We start from the raw sequence: 20062 nt of genomic DNA on the forward strand, positions 1-20062 counted from the left end.
AGAATTAAAAGACAAAGAGGTAAAAAAAAATGGAGATCAAAGGTATCTGGGTTTTTAAATAGATGAGTGAAAGCTTAAACTCAATGGGCATTAAGTGAGGGTTTGGAGATTTCATATCAAAGGTGTTCATTAACACTGCTCCCAAAAGTTCTTCTAAGGCTGCAGTGTTGGGATTGAAGAGCATGCACTACAGAGCTAGATGTAGATAGGGCTTGAAAACACTAACTGAAATAAATATTAAATAGAATAGAGAGAAAGCAGTGCAAGGAGCCTGGCTTGAAAAAAGAATTAGGGAGTGAAATAGGGACAGGATGATGATAGTAAGGAGTGGAGTTAAGTGCAAGAAGAAATAAGGTTTGAAAATCTGAAACAAACTTGAGGTTTCCCATTCTCACCAAATCTATTCTCCTCTGAGTGGCATCTGAGACTCTGCAGTATACTCCCGACCTCGAAGCTAAACTATTCACTGTTCTCTAAGCTTGTTAGTGCACTTTCTCATCAACATTCCACATCTTTGTTAGTGCTCTTTTCATCTCTAGTAAAAATCTCACTCATTCTTCAAGATTAAGCTCAAATGTCAATACCTTGAAATCTTTTCATATGAACCCTCTAGTTAAAATTCATCTCTACTTGGGTCTTTCTTTCATCATTCTACTATACCACATCATGTCCTTCACTGGGTTAGTTCTGTAAATGACTGGTCAGAAAGACCAGTTTATGGCAAAAGATTGTAAGCTCCTCATGTCTGATGTTTTCCATAGCATTTACTACCATGATTGGATTAGAATAGGTATTTAGTAAATGTAATTATCAGGTATATCAGCAAGAACCAAATTCAACAAGTCTGTACCATTCATGGAGTCATGCTGCTCCTGACCAGTAGAAATGCTCAGAATGAAGACGTAATTGTTTACCCATTAGATACCAGCTTCAGAAATGACTTCACCGGCCACACACTACTTTTGTTATTGTCTAATCACTCAGTCATGTCTGACTCTGCAATCCTATGGACGGTAGCCCGCCAGTTACCTCTGTCCATGGTATTTTTCAGGTAAGAATACTGGAGTGGGTCACCATTTCCTTCTCTAATATACTACTTTGCTGGGGTTTAATGATGACAAAATTAAAGTCCAGAAAAATTTTGCTTATTATTGAATATCACAGGGCATAAAAAAAAATAATGTGAATTTCCACATCCAGTCCACCAATCTTTTGGCTTTACCCTATGATATAAAGAAGACAACAGGAGCTCTGATTTAAAAGGCCATGCTGCTGCTGCTGCTGCTAAGTCGCTTCAGTTGTGTCCGACTCTGGGCAACCCCATAGACGGCAGCCCACCAAGCTCTGCCGTCCCTGGGATTCTCCAGGCAAGAACACTGGAGTGGGTTGCCATTTCCTTCTCCAAATCTCACCATATTGAATTTAGCTCAGGATGGGGCAGTTTGTGTTTTCCTGGTTTGGTTTGTTTTTTAGTAACTTTCAAATTAAAAATAAATGAAAAACTAAACAATACGGCAAATACTATGTCACAGGAAAAACTGGGACAGTTCTGAACTTGAAGGTGAAAGATATCAGTAAACAAGCTATAAAGAGCTGAAGGCAGAAGAAGCAATATGCTGGTAGGAGCTGAAAGCTCTAAACCAAGCTCAGACGAAAAGCCTTGGGGTCATCTCTTACTCTTTTTTTTCTTACCTCATTTCCTCACCTCCTCATCAGCACATCCCTTTGGCTCTACCTTCAACATATAGCCAGAATTTGACCATTTCTCACCACCTCCACTGTCATCTCTTGTCTGGACTCTTGCAATATTCACCTAAATGGTCCCTACTTCTGCCTTTGCAGTCTGTTCTCAGCATAGCCATCAGGGTAACGCTGCTAAAATGCTGGTGAGATCACATCATTTCTCTGCTCAAAGCACTGCAGTGGCTCTCCTTTGGCCTCAAAATAAGAGTCGATGTTTTTACTGTGACCTACAAGGCATCACCGACTCGATGGACGTGAGTTTGAGTGAACTCCAGGAGTTGGTGATGGACAGGAAGGCCTGGCATGCTGCGATTCATGGGGTCACAAAGAGTCGGAGATGACTGAGCAACTGAACTGAACTGAACTGAACAAGGCTCATAAGATCACCCCTCACTCCCTGTTACCTCTAACCTCATCTTCACTAACATCCTCACTCACTCAGTTCTGGCCACACTAGCCTCTTCGCTAGCCTCTCTAATCCAGACCCACACTACTTCAACGCCTTTGAACTTGCTCTTCTGGGAAAAGGAAAAGCCTGGCCATAGACTAGTTCAAAAGTCACATACCTATAGAAACTGAACTCCCCTTCCCCTGTGGTTCATTTGCCCTGACTGTTCTTTTAAATTCTTTTATTTCCTAGCACTGAATTTTACTTAATTGTTTTGTTTACAGTCTAATGTCCAAATAAAATGCTAGTTCAATTAGGGATTTCTCCTTTTTTTTTAATCACTGATACAGTCCTAGTACCTAGAATATTAACTAACAGTTAGTTGGTACCAAGTAAATATTTGTTGAATAAACTAAGGAATAAATGAACAAAACATACTACTCTTAATAGGTTGTTAATATATTAAGCCTTGCACCTACCTAAAGGAAAACTTTATCCACACTCTAAAATCATTTAAAACTAAACAAATTCTCAAAAAGGTAATAAAGATATTTTTCTTTCAGAGAAAAATTAGACAATTGTCTTACTAACTGAAGAAAACTCCCTACTTGATCATTGGAATTTACTAAGCATACCAAATTCTCAGATTGCGCATTGGAGGAGGGGTATGTGTGTTTGTACACACATATACACACAGGAAAGGGGACAAAAGAGACATGTATTTGGAGACAGACTAATGTCCTTCAGGCAGCAACCTGGGTTCTAATCCAAGTCACAGTATCGTGAAAGCAGTGGCTTCCCAGGTGGCTCAGTGAATAAAGAATCCACCTGCCAATGCAGGATGTGGAGGAGACGCAGGTTTGATCCCTGGGTCGGGAAGATCCCCTGGAGAAAAGCATGGCAACCCACTCCAGTATTCTTGCCTGGAGAATCCCACGGACACAGGAGCTTAGAAGGCTATAGTCCATAGGGTCACAAAGAGTCAGACACTACTAAAGCAACTTAGTATGCAATGTCCTTCAGATCTAAAGATTGGTAAACACATGACTGGTGGGCACCAAATTATTTGGTTACTGAGAAACCAGAATAAAGAGGTATGAACACTTTTGCCAAAACTGGGATATGAATTTGAAAAATCTCCAGGAAGGACAGAAGCTACTGTCTGGAACTCAGAAGTTGTCCTTCTGAGTCTTTGGAACTTGGGGTATAATTCTCATTCTAAAAATCAGTTCCACAATGTTTCATACTATTCATTTCAGAAATTCTCTGTAAATTTCAGACATCTTTATGATCCAGACTTGGTGAAAGTGTGCTAAAAATAGGTGGCACCTAGAACCGAGAATGTATTTTATAAATTGTATTAACTAATATTGAATAGAATTTTACTATTCACAAGTCATATTAATGTATAATTTTGAAGCACATGGACTACATGTCTATATTTTACCCTCTCCCAAGCTTTATTACCCACTGTATTTGTATTCTCCCTGATCATGAATTTCATCTATTTTTTTATCTTTAAATCATATATGGAGCAAGTTACAAAGATCAAACAAGGTAAATATAGAGAATGTGTTAGTGCAAGGTTTCATCATCCGTATTTTGCAACTATGGAAACTGAAACTCAGAGAGTTTAAGTGAGTATGTCCAGGGCCACATACCTCACTAATTACAGAGCTGAGATGCATACAGAGATGATATGATCCATGCTTTGTCTACCAGCCCGTTCTTCTTTTCTGTGACACACCAGCCAAGCTAGTTCAATGCATTGTACAAAACACTAATCTAGTATAAAATGTCACCTTGTATTGTGATCACTTATACAAAGCTGTACTTCCAGCTGCAGTATGAACCCTTCAAATTTTCATATGTAAGTACGGAATGCCTAGTCTGGCTGGCCTCTCTGCACTTAGACCTGTACTAAGTCCAGTGCCTGGCACACTGGTATTCGTCTCGGCTGAGAGCATGACCTTGTGAATACACACACACTGAATCTCTCTACCTGGTGCTCTGCCCTTTGTCTAGTCTTCACCAAGGTCCACTCATAAGCATGCCCAGCTACTATCTGAAGTAATTTGTTGAACATAAATTGAGGACTTTGGGGCTCTCTTGTCCCCAAGCAGTACTGGCATATAGTGGCTATTCAGTAAGAGAAGTTTAATTGCTTAAAATAATTGAAATGTTTAAAACAAGGGATATATATGACTTCTCTGGTGGTTCTGTGGTTAAGACTCTGTGCTTCCATTGCAGGAAACACAGGTTCAATCCCTGGTTGGGGAACTAAGATCCTGCATGTCAAGTGGCACACCCAAAAAATAAAAAATATAAAAATAAAGAAAAAATGAGGGATATACGGATTAGAACACTAGAAATTTATATTATACCCAGTATTTGTGGCATTCTAGTCATAATAACATCCCTAGCAAGATTTGATCAATAATGGTATTATGAAACTTATTACAAATTCCCAGTGCATCAGGATATTCCCACCATAACCATTAGGTCAAATGAGTGAAGCTTCAGTAAAGTCTCTCAGAGGGCTTGACATGCAACCTGGGGAGTCTGAAGGACACAGAGCCTGGTGGCTGACCCTAGTGTGGAAAGAGTCCAAATATATGAAGTTTGCAGGGACTGCTGCCTTTTTTGGCCAAGAAGAAGGGAGGGCTATGGTGGGAGCAGCCTGCACTTCAAGAAGTTTATGGGACAAAAGAGCCATTCCTTTGAACCAGAATGGATGCCAAGGAAAGTAGCAGGACTTGAGCTGCCACCAAAGTGCCATGTCCAGGTGGTCACCCTCCAGAGTCAGGTGACTCCAACAGCAAGGATCAGAACCAGGGTCAGCCAGAGGGTGCATCTCCTTTGCCAGGGAACAGTGCTACAAAAAATACATCTCATGTGCCACTCAGAGGGCCACAAAGTCATATGACCACTTTAGTAATTAACTTTGCTCCTTCTCTTCCTCTCCCTCACCTCACTGTGACCCTAAGAAGTGAGTAGGACAAGATGGAATATAGAAAGCAAAAATACAGCATATATCCTCTTCCCGGTGCAGGTTTCTGAGCCTGTTTCAGGCTGGGAGTTATGGGGTAGAGATGAGGAGAGGATCTTTAAACTGAACTAGAGATTGAATATTTGACATTCCAAGTCCTGAGCTTCCCAGATGAGTACTCTTTCTGTGCATTGTGCTGTTTACTCATGGCAACTCCCTGTTTTCATATATGCATTGTTCCAAGTTCAAAACTTAGTAACATGTATTTAATGTTTCATACGGAAACACCAAGTTTAATATTTAAAGATACTAAATAAAGCAGCACTCAAAAAGGAAAATTTTAGTTACCAACATTTATAACTCAAAACACATGATTTTTACACTATCATGGAAAGTTGGCTCAAGTGATCACCCAAAAATCATGCCTAGCTGAACCACACCCAGCCAAATACCTAAGCAGTGTGTCCCTTTTGGTAGTAATTTATTGCCACTTATATCTGAATCTGTGGTTTCACTCCTCACTGCACTTAAGATTCACTTGGGAAACTTAAAATTTTTTGATGACTAAAAGTGAAAGTGTGTCTGATTCTTTGCAACTCATGGACTGTAGCCCACAAGGCTCCTCTGTCCATGGAGTTCTCCAGTCAAGAATACTGGAGTGGGTTGCCATTTCCTTCTCCAGAGGATCTTCCCAACCCAGGGATCAAACCCTGGTCTCCTGCACTGCAGGCAAACTGTTTACTGTATGAGCCACAAGGGAAGCCCCTTTGATCACCAAATGCCGCCCTAAAGCATTTTAGTCAGAATGTTTGTATGTGGGTTCTCTGGGTATCAGTGTTAATTTCCTTATTTCACCATATGTATGCTACAGTAGCTATGGAGAATCAAAACCAAACACAAATGCTATACAGGTGCTTTTCAGCCATGGTTGAGAACCATTGCTCTATTCTAGATGAGTGTGAACTCCAGAAGGCATAGGTTAGTAAAATAAACTTCTCTCTCAATATTTTGAGAATCCCCAACTTGACCCTGTTCTACTCCATGGAATCATTTTGTTCCAGCATGAATATGAACCAGAATATGTACATTATATTAATTCCACCTGTATATAGACAGTCAAGTGATTTCAACGCTGGAAGGAAAAGTTCAGCTCTTGCTACCTTGGAAAATGCCCAACAATCTGTCCTACAAAACGGGTGAAATGTCAAGTGACGTTGCTTCCTACAAAACTGAATTAGAGCATGACCTCAAATGTTAATATATTCAGATCTTTCCTCTACCCTTAGAAGGTCAAATATTCACAACAGTCATAAAATCCACACTGCCCTATCCTCCCATGATTTCTGAAGCTGCAGTAACACATTATAAAAAAAAGAAAAAGAAATCCCCTATTAAAGGAAAGTTATAACCTAAGAAAAAGTACAACTTCATGAAGTTGCAGCTAAACAGAGAAACATATCATCAATTCCATGTCAATACTTAATAGTTATGCCATGTTATACAACTTACAAAACTCTTTTGCATCTGTCAATTGATTTGATCCTCATAACAGTTGTATTTGATGACCATTCTCATGTTTCTATTTTATATAAATAGAAATTACAAGCAGTTAAGTGACCTGTATAAAGTTAACAGGACAGAATAAATTTAGGTCTTATTCAGGAAACCTTGAGTCCTTCCAACTGTCTTTCTCTATATATGGGAATGTGTCAACATTTCTTAACCCATTTTCCTGTTACACACTACCCAAAATAAAAACTTCCTTCCCAGAACAAGTAAATGCAAAATCTGTTTTAAATTTTATTAATATATTATGCCACCCAACAGTCAGAAAGGATAAATTCATTCATTAAAATAGTATTTTTCATCAAAGATTACTGGGAATTTTTCAATTTTATATTCTCATTAACAGTGATTTAAAACCAACTGTTTCATCATAGGGCCATTTTGGGGCAGAGTCCCTAAGTGCTAGATAGAATACTTTTTCAAAACTTTTTTTTTTCCAATATTTAGCTCTCATGTAAGTTATATAAAGTGTAATAATTATGAAAAACCTAACCAAACAGACATGAATGCAATTATCTCTAGGAGACAATTCTGAGTCAAATGAAAAGGCACAAGAGTTAAAGGAGAAAGAGCTCTCTACCATTTCACCTAAAAATCTGACCTGACAAACAATGCAGTAATGGTAACCCACATAAAAGGCAGTACTGTGAGCCACAGGGATGAATTTGAAATCCTGTCAAAGCTCCATTTTAAATAACATCTGTGGCTCTTTGTAACCAATAATAGTAAAATGATTCTCTTTAGTTTGTGTTCTTATGTAGAGGTTTAGGGGGAAATAGTCTTCAGAGTAACAAGATGGCAGGGACACCCTCGCCTTTCATGTTATTCCCCCAGATACCAGCCAATCATTACAGAATCAAACAGCCAAATGAAGACTGGACAGAATAAGAGACCAAGGGCAAGAGAAAAACAGATGCTTTGGCGAGAAGGCAGACTATAAATGTTGGTTTCCCAGAATTTTGATAGCAGGAGTGTTTATCTTATTGAAAGCAGAGTCTAATTGAATAAGAGAGTTTTTAAAATACTGAGCCATTAATTAGGCGGCATGGGGTAAAGCACAGATTCAGTAATGTATGAGGCTTCTGGGAGGCTTCAGGCTGCACTCATCGATTCTGTCAGGGCGCCAGAGAAGCAAGAGAGCCGAATGTTTTGCCTCTTCTGGAAACCTACCTGATACATTTGGAAGTGGATTCCCCATGCACTGCCTCTGCTCAAATCATCCCATAATTACTCTGGCACTGTACACTGCGAACTTGGCGGGCTCTGAGAGATATCAGATGTTTTTCTCATGCTTGCTGAACCTCTCTTAGACAAATTTTGCATTGTTTTTTGTGTCAGTTTTATCGTGAAACATCGTGTTGCCATCTGGGAAGAAAAACAACATGGTAGAGGAGCAGCTGGTGAATGGCAATGGCCAAATAAACATTGGCAGGCACCCGCTATTAGGTGAGATAAGAGGGATGGGCGGCTGCCAACACCGACGATCCCTCACCGCTGGAGCATCTTTCACACTCCCCTTCTCTCTTATCTTCACTCAAATTCATGGCAGTTTTTCATTCAGAGACTCAAGCTCTCCAAGTGTCAGATGTTGGGCTTTCCCTGCTCTGCCCTGGAGGAACTAGATAGATCCATAAGGTGCCCCGCCAATTGAATTTCTCTCCTGGGCAGGATAACAGACTTCTTGAAGCAATGGGTAAGTTTCTGATACCCTAACAGGAAGCCTCCCCTGAAGAATGAGAGGATACCAAGACCCTTACCAAGCTTTTCAACCAGTTTGATGGCCCTTATTTTGGCCATTACTCAAATAACGTCAGAATTTGTGGCTCTCAAACCCTTAAATAATTTAAAGGCCATATGTATGATAGTTCAGTTCAGTAGCTCAGTCGTGTCCAACTCTTTGCCACCCCATGGACTGCAGCATGCCAGGCTTCCCTGTCTATCACCAACCCCCAGAGCTTACTCAAACTCACGTCCATCAAGTTAGTGATGCCATCCAACCATCTCATCCTCTGTCGTCCCCTTCTCCTCCCACCTTCAATCTTTCCCAGCATCAGGGTCTTTTCCAATGAGTCAGTTCTTTGCATCAGGTGGCCAGAGTATTGGAGTTTCAGCTTTATGTATGACAAACCACCTAAATAATACCATCATGCCTTTGGAAGCAGGGAAGTAATTACACCTGATTTAAAAAGTTATACCCTACACTTTCTTGTTTATGAGATAAAAAATTTTCTATTACAATACTTCTAAAACTGAGATTCATAGAATAGATTCTTTAAAAGTATCTGACAATCTCCAGGCAGCAGAATAAATTGTGAAGTGCCAATAGTCATCATTGCCTGCACATGTGCAAACTGGTGAATATTTGAAAGTAAACATTTATCCAATAACCTCAGTTGTGTTATTTCTACTGTATGAGCCAACATGGCTGAATTTTTAACTTAAATTTGGATTCTCAGTTTTGGCTTAAAATATCCTCAACCTATTACATTGTAATGTAGCACTTTTTTATTTGTTCAGTTTGCAAAAATTTGTTTTACAGAGACAGTGTGATCAGAGACAATAGATATTGCTGAACCACACAAAATAACTCAAAGCTAATAGAGCTAATAGAGGTTGGAATGATCAGCACATGTGTCATGGAGATTGACACTCAAGCTGGTACATCTACCTGGCAAAACCCTCCAATTAACTTTCAATACACAGTTCAATTATATATAGTCATTATATATTATACTCACTAAATTATATATTCAATATATTAATTTCAATATACATTATAATCAATATATGTTCAACACATGTTACAGTAAATATATATTCAATATATTTTACACTGAACATATCATTCAATAAGGGAAATGTATGTATTGAAATATAATTGACATACATATAAAATTTCCCTGAATTGAATTATACATTTAATATAATCTATATTGAATATATATTACATATAATTTTTTAATATGTATGAATTTAACCAAAAATGAAATGGAAATACAAACTAAACCCTGGACCTCTTGACAAGATTTTGCTCTAGGCTCTAAAATGGATGAGGTTACAAGAAAAAAGCAGTGCGCCATGCCATGCCATTTACAAAGGCCAATGGCTAACTCCAAACTTTGAATGCTGGAGTATAAAAGGCTTAAATACAGATTTCACTTGTGAAAGTTATGAAAACGGCCTGAAATTTTATGCATCATTGATTATTAAAAAATCAAACACAAAGCTTATGCACAGTTAATATATTGATAAATTTAATTTTTAAAAAATTAACATGATATAGGAAATATTATAACTTTCAGAAGCACCCAATTCATCCCTTTGTTTTAAAAACTAAAATCCTAAGGTCCCACAGCTCACTTGCAACAGAATTCAAAATAAAATTGTGACCTAAGCAGGCAGATGTGAAAGGGAGAACGGAAGAGCATGAAACAACAGGCTTTGACCTAAAAGATAGGTCAGATTAGGACCTGCCAGGAATTCTCCTTAAACAACATTAGAACCAGTTCTCTGGAAAAATTCCTGCTCTTAGGTCAACAGTCACTTATACAACTATGACTAAACACAATCAACAAGATTGCAGGGAAAATCTAAGAGAAACTAAAGCATAAGGAACACTTCCTAAAAGTCTATTTAGACTTATTTCAATATTATTCATGAAAAAAGTCAGTCACTCTGAATGTTTCAATAAACAACTTATGTGTGGCCACATTCTTTTGTCAATGTGCTATTCATTCTTTTGATATCTGTCAGGTAAGTATATAACAAATGCTATTACCCTCATTTGAGCTCCAATGAAAGTAACTGAATGAGTCTCTCATTATACTGTTAATTCAGAAATTTTGAAGCTGTAATTCATTAGTCCACAATCCTTAATCCATAAACTCAATAAAATTTTGCCCACAGACCACTCAACCAACATTTATAAGAAACTTGATCCTAAAATAGCAAGGAAATACTTTCTAAAATAAACCCATCATTGGAAAAAAAGAAACTGCAAATACTTTCTCCTCCTTTCTTAAGCACCTACTGTGAAACACTAGATGGACCCTGTAGCGATGTCAAGACAGGTCGTTCTTGGCCCCATTTTACAGATGAAGAAACTGAAGGCAACAGATGGTAAATAACTTAAATAACTTGCCCAAGTTAAAACAGCTTAAAAATCCAGAAAATCTGTCTCTAAGACCTATAACCTTAACTGCTATGCTATGATGCAAGGTGTTCAATAATTAAATACTAAGCTAGTAGTGTATAACTGATATTGTGACTTTGAAGTAAGTTAAAGTAGTTCAGACGGCTGCAAAATAAATAGGGTCTTAAAGGATAAATAAGCTTGATAAAGGTAGGTTGTGTCAGAATCAGCAAATAAACAAATACAACTTAAGAACAACTGCTGGACAACAAGAAAGGGAAACTCCAAAGGGAATAGTTGGAATCTTGTAGAAGGCCTGCATGGGAAGAAATTGAAATTGGAATTGCACATTGGCCAAGGCAGTGCAAATCAATTTGTAAACGATGGATGTCCCTTTGGAAGGCTTCCAGGGAGACACAGCAGTATGGACAGGAAGTAGCCCCCTCTTGATGAGAAAGTCAGTGCCTTCCTGAGAAGGGTAATAGCCTCACCTTTCAGAGGGGCCCAGATGACAGAATGCAAGAAGACGACAGAGCTAATATGATCATTGCATTATAAATTAAAGCATTTAACCACATGGATATTTTTCACCCCAGAAGACAGGATCTTGTCACTTAACAGGATCAATGAAGAAAGAAGCATATTCCTGGCCACAGAGATGCACCCACAGCTGCAGCATCTCTGCCTTGTTGAGAGAAGATGGTTTGGCACAGCTACAAGCTCATCTTCTGACCTACCAGAAGATCTTTGTTAACAAGAAAATTTCTTCTAGTAAGAGAATAAAATGTAATCATTAAGTAAACCAAACTCTGAAAATGCAACAATAGAGGTATGGAAGTTAAAGCTCAGGGTTTGAAGAGCACAAATTTGTGATATCCAGGGTAGAAAAATCTTGTAACACCATCATTAGCAAAAGGGGCATGCAGAGTTTTAAAAACTAAATAAAGTATCCTGTCACAAACAGAAAGTAAAAAATAAAACTCTCTGCTACTGCTACTGCTAAGTCACTTTAGTCGTGTCCGACTCTGTGCGACTCCATAGACAGCAGCCCACCAGGCTCCGCCGTCCCTGGGATTCTCCAGGCAAGAACACTGGAGTGGGTTGCCATTTCCTTCTCCAATGCGTGAAAGTGAAAAGTGAAAGTGAAGTCACTCAGTCGTGTCCGACCCTCAGCGACCCCATGGACTGCAGCCTTCCAGGCTCCTCCATCCATGGGATTTTCAAGGCAAGAGTACTGGAGTGGGGTGCCATAATAATCTTGCACATTTAGCAATATTTGACAAAAACAAAGCCAGGCGTGGGGTGAGGGATGAGGTAAGTGTTGGGAGGAGAGGTGGAAGTCCTTGCCACAAAGTGCGCATAGGTGTAATCCTAAAACCTACAGAATCTCTTTAAATATGGAAGGCAATTTATTCTGACCTCTAAATGGACCACTTGGAACAATGTCAAGTACTTCAGGTTCTCAGAGGGGGAGCCTGAACTTTGGGGAAGTGAATGTCAAGAACTCAGAACTATTGGACCTGACAGTGAACTCCTTAAAGAAGTGGATATTTTATTTACATTAGAATTTCCAGTACGAAGCACAATGCCTAGAAAATACTAAGAGTCTAACAAACATTTGATGGCTAAACAGAGGTATGATGTCCCTTCTAAGATTCTGTGAACTGTAGATGATACAGAATAAGCCTCACCCTGGGATAAAATGGACATCACTTAGGTGATGTTATCTGGGAAGAACAGAGGGCCCCTTCTTTCACTGCACATCTCCAACAGCCTTCATGGCAGGCTCAAATGTGACCATTAGAGGGGCAATTAATTCTCAGTGTTAGTCGTTGCCCTCTCCCCTAGAAGAATGACCCTGGGACCAGCAAGCTCATGAAGAACAGTACTAACATCTAACTGATCTTGCTCTCTGATGCACAGGCAGTATCAATAGCCTGACTGGGAGATACAAAAATCATGTCAAAAGACAGCTTTAGAATGTGTGGGAAAGAGAATTTTCCTTCACTGGGGTGACTGAAAGGGCTGAAGCGCTACATGGTCACTTCATCACCAAGGGAAAACCAATCTGAATTAAGTCAACCCAGAGGAAATCTGAGCTGAGAGATGCAGAGGTTCTGAGTCTGGATGATGCTATTAAGTCTCCCTGGACTGAGCTCTACCCAAAGGAAGTTCTCTGAAGCCTTCAGTGAGCCAGTACATTCCCATTTTTGCTAGGCTAATTTCAAGTGGCTTTCTGTCTCTGGATTAAAGCAAGATATCAAGTGGAAATTTTCAATTTACCCAGTATTACATGAAAATCAAAGCTGAAAACTAAGGTATGCTAAGATCCTGATACTCTAATATATGGGAATTTACTAACGGACTTTCTTGGTAGCTCAGATGGTAAAGAATCTGCCTGCAATTCAGGAGATGGTTCGGTTCGATCCCTGGGTCAGGAAGATCCCCTGGAGAAGGGCATGGCAACCCACTCCAGTATTCTTGCCTGGAGAATTCCATGGACAGAGGAGCCCGATGAGCTATAGTCCATGGGGTCACAAAGAGTTGGACATGACTGAGAGAATTTCAGGCATGTTTAGAACAAGCCTTACTACCAATAATTACCATTTCTCCCTGGGCAATATAATAACTTAGAGGGCAGTGAGGAAGGGAGCTGTTTTAAGTGACATTATTCCATGAAGGAGAAAGAAAATGGATTATCTTGTTACCAAAAATTAAGGGAAGAGGGTTCAAAGGGAATTCATGTTGAGAACACGGAGTGATTACTTGAAAGGAATATGGGCAGTTCATTTTCCAATTTTGGCAATCTGGACAACACACCTCAGTTATCTAAGCCAAGGAAAAGGGAATTAAAGAACAAGGTGAGGCTGAGCAAAGAGGTAGCCAAGAAGCTATCTACCCCATTATTTGACATGTCATGGGTGGATTAATTTCCTGAGGGTTAATAAATGAGGAGACAATTTTCTGAATTCTGTCTTCCCAGACTTCACCAAGAGGACTGATCACTAGGAAAAGGGATCTCAATCTTGGGGTGGGCACCTTTTGGAGGGACTAAGGGAGTGGAGGATGTAAAGTCAGGAAATATGCATTAGGAAGGGAAGGACAACTGGGGATAGTCAACAGAACTCACAGGTGAGAGGACCAGCAACTACATCTCTGCCACACAGAAGATATTAATGATTACCTTGAGCTAAACCAATGAGAACAGCTAGCCAAACAGATTGGAGAAGGAAATGGCAGCCCACTACAGTGTTCTTGCCTGGAGAATCCCAGGGACAGCAGAGTCTGGTGGGCTGCCGTCTATGGGGTCACACAGAGTCGGACACGACTGAAGCGACTTAGCAGCAGCAGCCAAACAGAGAACTCAACCTCACCATGGGCAGCTCAATAAGGTGTTTGCTCCATCCCTCTTCTTCTATGTTGCATGAACATGATAAAAGATAAGAGGACGGAGGAGGGAGTCAGTTTTTTGTAGAATGAAGAGAGGAAAAGAACTTGAGTTTAATTTAAAACTTAAAACAATAATACAAGACTATTCTAATAATTAAAAGTGACTGGAACATTCTGAAATCTAGCCAACACATTATTCAGTTCAGTTCAGTTCAGTCACTCAGTCATGTCTGACTCTTTGTGACCCCATGAATCGCAGCACGCCAGGCCTCCCTGTCCATTACCAACTCCCGGAGTTCACTCAGACTCACATCCATCGAGTCAGTGATGCCATCCAGCCATCTCATCCTGGGTTGTCCCTTTCTCCTCCTGCCCCCAATCTCTCCCAGCATCAGAGTCTTTTCCAATGAGTCAACTCTTCGCATGAGGTGGCCAAAGTACTGGAGCTTCAGCTTTAGCATCATTCCTTCCAAAGAAATCCCAGGGCTGATCTTCAGAATGGATTGGAGGATTAGGGTACCTGTTATTAACTGACTGCCTACAATGAGGTAGCGTGGTACTTAACTGTACCATCAGTTCAGTTCAGTTGAGTCACTCAGTCGTGTCCAACTTTTTGTGACCCCATAAATCGCAGCACGCCAGGCCTCCCTGTCCATCACCAACTCCCGGAGTTCACTCAAACTCATATCCATCGAGTCGGTGATGCCATCCAGCCATCTCATCCTCTGTCATCCCCTTCTCCTCCTGCCCCCAATCCCTCCCAGCATCAGGGTCTTTTCCAGTGAGTCAGCTCTTCGCATCAGGTGGCATCGTCCAAAAAAAAAAGAGCAGTAATTGGGAGTTAAACTCAAGGGAACTGAAACTCTTCAACAAATGTATTTAGTTATATCATCCCATGCTCTCATCCTCCTTCAGAAAGAGGACAGCAGATTGCCATTTGCTGTTCTCTCCGTTTTGCTACCTTGTCGGGATTACATTCTGCTTGGACATTTAGGATACTTATGCCTTTTGGTATCTCTTATGTGTGTGTTCAGTTGTGCCTGTCTCTCTGCAACCCCATGGACTGTAGCCCACCAGGCTCCTCTGTCTATGGTTTTTTCCCAGGCAAGAATACCAGAGTGGGTTTCCATTTCCTTCTCCATTTGATATCTCTTACAAAGCGCAACAACAATGACTCAAAAAAAAATCTAAAATGAGAGTTCTCAAAGGGTTTCTATTCTACCAGTTCAATGCAAGAGTTCAAATATGCCAGTGGGCTTATTTGTGGACTATGCCGGATGATTACAGAGCCTTTGTCAGTGAGAAATGACCACATGGAGTGAAGATGGTCACATAAACCTTCTGCAAAAGGGCCTTGGCATTCCATGGCTGTGTGAAATATGGAGGGAATTCATCTCAATAGGAGATTCAAGATGCCTATTTCTGCAGAACACCAGTGGTTAGTTTTACAGGTCACCACAAGCAACATTATTTGTACTATCTCCCAACCCCATCCCCATAATAACTCACACCAAATTCCACTAGAAGAGGTGATGAAGTCAAAGGGGTGGGGAGGGGAATTAGTAAAGTAAAATGAATGATAATCAATAAGCACACAAAGGAAATTAAACTCAAAATCAGATTATTGTACAAAAATTACATAGCTGGCATAATCAGAGTAACACAGCCCAAAAGGGTAACATTAATTTCAAGACTTGTGCCACCATAAGGCCATGACAAATCCTGTGGCCTGCATGAAAGTTCACCCACCTCACCAGGAATGCCAGCCTAAAGAAGAGAGCTAGAAGGAAACAGCACAGAGCGGCATCAAAAACATTTTTAATAAATAGTTACTAAAATGAGAATAAATGATGAAATACAAGGACTTTTAGGAAGCCTAGAGAATACGAACTACTTTGAAGATTCTGCCAATAAAAGGGATTTTGCAGATTATACTGATAAGGATTTGAAAAAAAAAAGAGTACTTTCATAATACTTCCCTTTAATCCCTATTAATCTTAATATTTTGCTTATATTGAATCCCCAGGCTAATTGTGATCTGGAAAATTTAATAACCTAAAATGAAGATAAGTATCAATGGTTAAAATCTTAGCATTTGTATTTTAAGTGGGCCTTTCAATATCTTAGACCAAACTCATCTGTAACATGGAAATGTCAGGTAGCACTACAGGGAGGAGAGGAGCCTTTTGAGGATAGACTTCTAATTTATAAAATTCCTAACAATATTGGCAGCCTGTAACTGTACATTGATGTGCTGTTCTACAAAGCTGATGTTTCTGACCAAGGTTATCAGGGAAATGTTTTGGCATTTTTCCTGTTTTTTATAGTAACTGGTGATGAACTTGAGCTGATCTAATACATGGATCAAACTTCCTTGTGACCACCGAGTCAATGAAACTGTATACTCATGATGCTGATATTGTTCTGCTTTTTTTTTCTTCATACTACATTTAACTTCCTATAGCCAATGAATAAAACAAATTGGCAAGTGCTGTTTCTGACTAGAACAGCTGAATATTTCATATCCAACTATTTGTTATGAAGCCCTGAAGTGATAATGGAAACCCAAAGTGATTACTTCTCCACTTTGAATGTTTTGCTTGGGAACAAAAGGAAAGTGAATCTGCTGCTATAGGAGTAATATGAAGTTGAAACTTACAGCATTCAAAACGCAGCATTACTTATTAGTTGAGCATTCAAAATATCTCTGAGTCATGGTATTTTTGGAAATTGAAGAAGAAATTGGACAGGGATGCCATATCTAGCTTGACTAGAAACAGCACAACTGCAAAGCAAATAATGTGCACTTTCACCCCCAATGACCTGGAAATAAGCACAAACAAAATATCTAAGAGCTTAAATTTTAGCTGTGGGAAATTTACTGCAGCTAAATAGAGAAGAAAATAGCTGATCCCAGGGGAAGCAAGTAGATGGCAATGTAGGATGCAATTAAGAGCAGTGGCAAAGTCATTCCCCATTACTATGCGCTTAATTCAGTCACTCTGAGCAAAGGTAGCTGCAATGAGGAGCTGTACTCTCTACTCAGCATCTGGGGAATCTAGAGGTTTCCAGCACAAAGACCCATCAGTTGAAGGGTGATATGACAGAGGATTCAGGGAGATTGGTTGGCTAATGGACAGGGGAATAAATTCTCCCAGAACGCTCCCTGTTCAAACCATTGGAAGTGGAGTCACCCTTCAGATCATCTGTATGCCTGTTTCTTTTTTCCATTTTCAATTTATAATAACAATAACGACCTAGACATAGGACATTTCCTGGACTTGAATGACTGTCTGAGGTTAATGGCCCTCAACTACACCTCAGGCCATCAACCCCTCCCAGCTGGTCATTAATCTCCAGGAAATATCCTGTTCCAGGGTCATTATTGTTTCAATATCAACTATACCTTAAAAGCTTTATGGATTCTGCAAATATACATCACTTGCCAATAGAGGTTATAAAACCTGTTTAGAATTCTGAAATTATCTGGAGTTTGACCTCTCAGAGATGTTTTGTTCAAAACTAAAATTGGCCTAAGAAAACATTCAACTTCAGACTGTGTTTCTAGTCTAAGACAGAAAGAACACAAAGTTAGAAGAATTAAGAAGGGATTATAAAACGACTCTTGCCTGAAAAGTTCCATGGACAGAGGAGCCTGGCGGACTATCCATGGGGTCTCAAAGAGTCAGACACGACTGAGCAAGCGAACACGTGTACACAGTAAAACTACACCAGGGAATTCTCCGGCGGCCCAATGGTTCCCTGGACTCTGTGTCCCCACTGCAAGGAGCATGCGTTTGATCCCTGGTTGGGGAACTAAATCTGACGAGATGTGTGGCATGACCAAAAAAAAAAAAGCAAAAAAAGATACACCAAATTTCAGTGTAAAATGTTTATGAAAGTTTGAGTGCTAGTTACCCTTTTTAGGAATCCTCCACTTAATGATCACTTTCTAATTGTAAACTTTTAATTAAAGCTGCTGCTGCTGCTGCTGCTGCTACTGCTGCTACTGCTGCTGCTGCTGCTGCTGCTGCTAGGTCGCTTCAGTCATGTCCAACTCTGTGCGACCCCATAGACAGCAGCCCACCAGGCTCCCTCGTCCCTGGGATTCTCCAGGCAAGAACACTGGAGTGGGCGGCCATTTTCGTCTCCATTGCATGAAAGTGAAAAGTGAAAGTGAAGTTGCTCAGTAGTGCTGAACTCCTAGCGACCCCATGGACTGCAGCCTACCAGGCTCTTCTGTCCATGGGATTTTCCAGGCAAGAGTACTAGAGAAGCAAATTTAAAATAAAATGCAGGGTGATCAGAGACCAAGCATTGGTTACCTTAAAAGAAATGACTTCACTGAAAACAAAAATGATGCCACTAAGATGTTGATTACACTGAATCAATACTCCATAATACCAGTTCCATATTATAGCTGAGGAAATACTCTCTTTCTACTGTCCTTTCCCAGGCTCACTGTAGAATGAACCAGAAAATATTGAGGGATATGGGCACAGATATGGGAGGTTTTTTTATTCTTTTAATCCCAGTAAAATGTTTAATCCCTCTTGTCCTTGTCTTCTTATCTGTAAAATATAAAGCAGTTGACTCATATGCTAACAATTAGGAATTCAAAAATGGTAAAAAAAAAAAATAGAAGTATATATTTTTAATATTTTGCTTAGACCTGAAAAATATAATAACTACACAGGTATTCTTTGAATTGCTTTTTTATTGAAGGTGAGAAACAATCTGAATGTTTCATAAATTTGGTCACAAGTAAACACTTACTGAGTATCTCATACAAATTGTGTTCCCCCAAAACTCACATGCGGAAACCCTAATTCCTAGTACCTGAGAATGTGGCTTTATTTATAGATAGGATCTTTAAAGAAGTAATTCATTTAAAATCAGGTCATTAGGGTGGGCCGCAGTCCTCTGTGAATTGTGTCCTTATGAGAGGCAGCTGGGACACCGGCACACGGAAGAATGACTGTGTGAAGACACAGACGACACAGCCTTCTGTAAGCCAAGGGGAGAGGCCTCAGGAGGAATCAGCTCCACCAACCTTGATTGGGACACAGCCTCCAGAATTGGGAGAAAATTAATTTTTCTTGTTTAAGCCACCCAGTCTGTACTACTCTGTTATATGGAAACCCTAGAAAATACAGAGGAAATACAGGCATTCTCCTGGCCCTCGAGAGGAGACAAATAAACAAACAGTTTGGCGAAAAGGGCATGGTGAAGTAAATTTTGCATGTTATCAACTCAGCAGAATTTTACGCAGTGATTAAAATGACAATTATAGAGAGTATGTAACAACCTGGGAAAATGTCTACAAAAAATATTAACTGAAAAGGCAAAACACTGCAATACAGCTACTCTATGATTACTATAAGAGATGGTTCACTGATAGTCAAAAAAAAAAGGAAGAAAACTTGGAAAACCAGAGTTTTTGCTGATGTGAATCCTTGATTAACTTTTCACTTTTTATTTCTTTATTGCCATTATAATGGCAATGATGCAATCAATTTCTAAATATTTAATTTTAATGGTACATTCTCTCTCCTTTTTTTTTTTCCTTTGCCTTCATATTCAAGTTCAAGTTTCCACTTTTGAGAAAGTTATTCTGAAAGAAAATTCAAAAATATTTTAGGAACCTAAAGATTATATAGAACACAGAGATGTATGTATCTTTTTGAATTCGTATTTTTGTTTCCTTCAGATAAATATCCAGAAGTGGAATTGCTAGATCATATGATAGCTCTATTAAGTTTCTGAGGAATCTCCATGCCATTTTCCATAGTGGCTGCACCAATTTACATTCTCACCAACAGTGCACTGCTGCTGCTAAGTCGTTCCAGTCGTG

Source organism: Ovis canadensis, chromosome 7 (assembly GCF_042477335.2).
Source record: "Ovis canadensis isolate MfBH-ARS-UI-01 breed Bighorn chromosome 7, ARS-UI_OviCan_v2, whole genome shotgun sequence".
Lineage (NCBI taxonomy): Eukaryota > Metazoa > Chordata > Mammalia > Artiodactyla > Bovidae > Ovis > Ovis canadensis.